The following is a 5,631-nucleotide window of genomic DNA, read 5'->3' as shown; positions in this document are numbered from 1 at the left end:
AGTGTTGGTGTCCTAAAATGAATGAATCCCTGTGAAGCCGAGAATAAGGAGGTTGGGGACCATAATCCCTGCACCACTGGCACTAATTTTGCCACCTATGAGGCCAGGGGTCGCAAGATCAGTGCCAGGGGGTGCAAAGAGCAAGTCACGGGTCACAGCTGTGACCCCTGTCAACCCCTAAATTCCATCCATGGTCAGAATAAGGAACTTTGGGCAATTTAAGGAAAGTGGTGCTACACCTAGTGCAGCGCCACTTTTTTTGCACCCCTTAGCACCCCCCTTCCACAACCATGTGTGCGCCATATGGCACAGGGTAGGGGGCAATGGCATCAGAATTCCTGACTCTATTGATGTACTCTGCAGGAGTAGCACCAAAATTGTGGCGCTACTCCTGCAGAGTACATAGGGGCCCATTGTATTAAATGGCATGCCCCCTTTTAACGCTTGCTCTGAGCAGGCGTTAAAAGTGCTGAAAACAAATGGCACAAGGAAATCTCTTAGATTTCTTTGCACCATTTGTTCAGCCCCCCCTAATGGGGACACGCCCCCTTTACCTACATTATGCCTGAAGCAGACATAATGTGGCGCAAGGGTTTACAAAGAGGCACACTGCATGCTTTGCAACACTTTTTAAATATGGCGCATGTAAAAAAACACTTTAGTGCATCCTTAGTGTCAAAAAATGCCGCAATGACGGCGCAAAGGTGGCGCTAGGGCCTCTTAAATCAGACTCTTTCTGTCCCCAAAAAGAGCTAGGCATTTGGTCACTGAACTCACATTTAATTGCATACTAGTCAAAAATCTGCCTTTGCTCCCAGGAGCCATGAAGCTCAAGTATGGATGAGCTAGAACCACTAAAAAGAAAAATAATACCCTGTAAAACACCTGCACTCTTGTTAACCCATAAAATGTATCCATTATCAGCAATGGTGTCAGTGGAAAAGAAATGGAGTCAGCAAAAAAGATCTTCATGTCGCTATGAAATTGCTAACAGGGTTTATAGAGGGATTTATAGAGTGCATGGCTACCCGTAGACATCCTAGCGCTAATTGAGAAAGAACAGTTCCATTAAGGCCAGAGGTGACACCTGGACGGTTATAGCTTAAAAAGCCAGGTCATGGATCGGATGGCAAAGGGGACGGAATTCCACAATAAAAGAAGATGAAATTTACCAAATCGAACTTCTAAGGAAACAAGATAGAGTCTGTCAAAAATTGGTCAAGAAAGATTTTTTCCCATTGTCAAATCTTTGACCCACCCTACAGCAGCCAATTCTCAAGTCCACTGTGACATTTTAGCTGCCTTCTTTCACAATAAAATAACTCCTATAGATGAATCCTTCATCCCCTCCCTTAGAAGTGTGCAACACCCTTACTCCTTTACCAGCTAATCCCCAGCTAGAGCGCCCAGCCTTACAGATTATGCTGGATTTAATTAACCAAAAGTCGGGATCACCTTGTCACTCTTGTCCTCTCTCTATACTTAAACTAGGAGCAGTTATAATCATCCCTAACCCATGTAAACCACTGAACACATATACTGAGACTGCTATCATCCCTGAATCTTGGAAACAAATTTAGGTTACACCTCTTCTTAAGAAAAACAAGGTTGATCCACCATACTAGGCAACTAATGTCTCATATCACTGCTCCCAGCTGCAGTTAAAATGCTTGAAAAAACACATAACTCGTTTGTTATCCTTCTACCGCAAAGCTAATAATGTCCTAGACACTTCCCAATTTGGCTTCTGGAAGTTCTGTGTGGCACACAGCACAGAAACGATTATTCTTACTGTGTCAGAACACCTCAAAAGTATTTTAGATAATGGAGGAACAGCTGTCCTTGTCTTGTTGGAATTGTGGGCAGCGTTTGACACAATATCACACACCATACTAATCTAAAGTTTAGTGGAAATAGGAATCAATCGAAAGGCAATCTCCTGGATAATTGATTTCGTTTCTAGCAGAACCTAATCCTTTTGTCTTCCTCCACTCACCTCAAAACCATCCTCTCTCGAACATGGAGTACAGCTGGGGTCACCTATGAGCCCCCCACCCTTTAATATCTATACAATCCCCCTGGCTTCCATGATCTGCAATTTTGGTTTTGAAGTACTATTTTATGCAGACAATACCCAACTCATTGTATCACTCTCCAGTGAGCTGGAATCCTGTCAAGTTAGATTTAAGTATTGTCTGATCTTAGTTGTATCCTGGATGAACAACAATTGCCTAAAGATTGACTCAGAGAAGATTAAAATACTCATTCTGAGAAAAAGCCAACAGCTATACTAACTACTCGTGGCCGATCAAGCTCGGGCAGCACCCAGCCTCACTTGAATTGGTCAACAAAATTTGGAGTCAAGTTTGATAATCAGCTATCCTTTAAGCAAAATATCATCAAAGTTCCTGCAATTTGCTTCAGCATTATAAAACCTTTAAGGTAGATGATAACATTTCTTCTGCAGGCAGCTAGAGAAATAGTGGTACACACTCTTGTGACTTCAAGATTAGACTATTCTAATGTTTCGGTCTACCCCTCAATCTTATCCAGAAACTCCAGTCAGCATAAAATGCAGCAGCCAAACTTTTACTTAATTTTCCAAAAAATGTTCCATTACGCCCAAACTCAGAGACCTTCACTGTCTTCCAGTAAGACAGAAAATATAATTTACAATGCTGTCTCTTGTACACAGAGCTATACATAAAATTGGCCTACAAAGCCTCTGAAATCTCATCAAGATCTTTTCCTCATTAAGAACAATGAGATCCTTCAACTCTTAACTAGAGTGAAAGCCATTCATTTGCAGTTCTAGGTGTCAGTCTGTGGCACCAACTCCTGGTGAGATTGAGAACCCTCCCTAACCAGCTACTATTTCTCAAAGAATTGAAAGCATGGCTCTTCACAGCTTTCTAGCAGTTTGGACTTTTTATAGGTATGCTGTTTCAGGTATGAGGGCAAAGAAGTCAATTTCTTGGGCATTAGTTGCGCTTTATATATCCTACCTGATTTCATTACATGTTAAATGATGTGCTCACTGCATGGTTGAGAGGATAATGGGTTCCCTCAGGGCACCCCTGGTGAGGCGCAAGGAAACTGGAAACGTATAATAGTCTTTGAATCATCTATAACTTGATAATTCTGAAACAGCAGCATGCAGAGTGACCCTGGGGAGGTCAGTGGTCTATGTGGATGCAGTGGCAGTCATAGCACTGCTATGTGCAGGAAGATGTTTTTCTGTCCCGCCACCATTCAGATTTCAGCTGGGCACTTAAATTCGGCCCGTAGGCCTGTAGGGGAGTACACAAGCATGCCTTATCCTGTAGTCTGGTTAGTTTTACGTATCCTTTTGCGCATTAGCTTCAGGCTTTAGGCCTTTGTGCACTTTGCCCTGAATGTATTTTATTCATTTGCTGACAGCTTAGAGCCTCTGTGCACTTTGCTCTAAATGCTTTTTATTAGGCTTCGTACTGTTATTTTTCAAATAGCCAGTTCTACGGTGTTGTTTTTTCTTCATATCACACTGTTTTGCCTACTTCAGCACTGGAGTTCTCCATAACATATTCACTCTGTGCTTCAGTCAAGGATACAGTCTGGTACATTGCCGATAGACGTGGTAGGAGTTTAGATTTGGCATTCCTGTTTAGGGACATTTTGTGATCACAATGACATGTTAGTTATAAAATCACTTCCTTGCCCCAATACACGCAAGAGGGAGATTCCGACCAGGGAACCACAACTAGACGCTGACTGCCTCGTTGCAGATGCTGAACCAGATCACAGGCCTTTGCTCAGGTATGGGGCTGATGTCTCCCCAGTGAGTCGGAAAGGCAAGCTAGAAGCTTAACATGCTGTGCTCTAAATAGAACAAGCAGAGGGAGAGTAGAAACTGTTAGGCACTATGATCGCTTTGTTCTTATGTTTTACTCTCCTGGTGACTATTTCAATCCTACTGTGTTGTATTGTTCTGGTTATTGCGGCTCACGCCTTATTATCTAAAATACAGTCGTTTTATTAAAACATTATATAAAACTTATACTGTCTTTTGTCATTTGTATATGAGATCATATTGTAAATGAGAGAGTTGGTTTGGATCTGAGTGACCACGACTTCCCTGAGAAGTTCCAAAGATGTCATGCGCTCGGCTGCCTAATCATTTCTTCCCCGTGGGAGAAATGAGGCACTGCTAGTTAGCCGGAGCAAAAACTGGATTTAGGGTGACAGAGTTCTTTACAAGTGGGTCAGACTCAGTCCCCCACACCATTATCGATCCTGCTGCCTAGAAATCCAGTAGTCTCATTTAGGATAATGAGAGCCCATGCGACATGGCGCCGCCAACGATTGGTCTGGCTCTAATATTTAGGTCCGACTGACTCTCTCGGTCTCATATATATTTTGACTCCTCGGTTCCGTACGCGGAGACGTCCGTGGGGCTGAGGGTTTCCGCCACCACAGGATAGGTACGTCCTATTGCTTAGGGGTTGGTTGTTCAAGCTTGAACTTTGAAAGGAAAAACCCCGATATTGGTGTGCCTTCTCTGACCTAGAGCTATTTTTTACAAATGGCGAATCCTAATGTAGTGAATATAGCTATCAATATGCGTCACCCGCTCACGGGACATCTGATAGCACATGGACTGACGGTCTAGGGGGGTCCAGTCACTTTTGTGGTGGACGCCCATGCAGCCTATAGGACAGAACTTTTTTATTCTTGGGTCATATTTCCAGCAGTTGATGGGGGTACAAATACTTTTCACGAATACACTGTTGCGAATGTCCCTGGACAATACAGGGCTTACGCTTACTTAGAGATACCTCTATCTTATCAAGAACATCATAATTGGCTTGATGGCGCCCTCCCACATACAGTAGCACAAGTGAGGTTAGGTCCGTTGAGTAATGATGGTCCGACCTGGCCTTTATTGGCTACTTACACACCATATCCTGCAGTTGCAAATTTGGCAGTGGCTGATGTGCGTCGTTTATATATAGACTTAGCAACTACATACAGAAGATTGGTTCAGTTTGTAATGCAGACATTAAATACTAATGCAGCGCATGCTGCTCCGGCGCACCCACAAGCAGTGGTTCCGGGAATCAATCCGGCCACTGTACACTCAGTTATGGGTAAGGTACCGGCTAAATGTGAGGAGACTCCATTTTGGCTGGCGCAAAAAATTAATATGCTGGAAGCAGTATTTCCCCATACGGGACCTCAGGATAAACATAGAATTTTGACGATGTGTTTGCCGTATGGCATGGTTCCTCTGGTGGACCTTTGTAATACCTGGGGCACGGTGTTTGCTGCGCTCTATACTACGGCACACCGACATTAGCTAATTTACCTGAAGTTCTTAAACAAATTCAAGATGAATATGGGGCTGCCCCTGCCTTAGATTTGGGCATGCAGTTAATGGGCAATTTTGCCGCAGTTTCTTCTATTATTTTGAGTAATCTCAAGGGAGAGGCAGTAGCACTAGCAGTGCGAATGGGTCTTCAGGATGTTCCGCAGATTAATCAAGAGCGGGAACTTCCGAGAATAATAGCAGAGACATATTCCAGTATTGGTCGCGATAGCCTAGGGGCTAGACCGCAAAAACCCCAGTTGCAGGGTAAAAATAATAAAGATAAT

This window comes from Pleurodeles waltl, chromosome 2_1 (genome assembly GCF_031143425.1).
Source record: "Pleurodeles waltl isolate 20211129_DDA chromosome 2_1, aPleWal1.hap1.20221129, whole genome shotgun sequence".
Lineage (NCBI taxonomy): Eukaryota > Metazoa > Chordata > Amphibia > Caudata > Salamandridae > Pleurodeles > Pleurodeles waltl.
The sequence above is the reverse complement of the archived record's forward strand: the minus strand, read 5'-3'. Positions refer to the sequence as shown.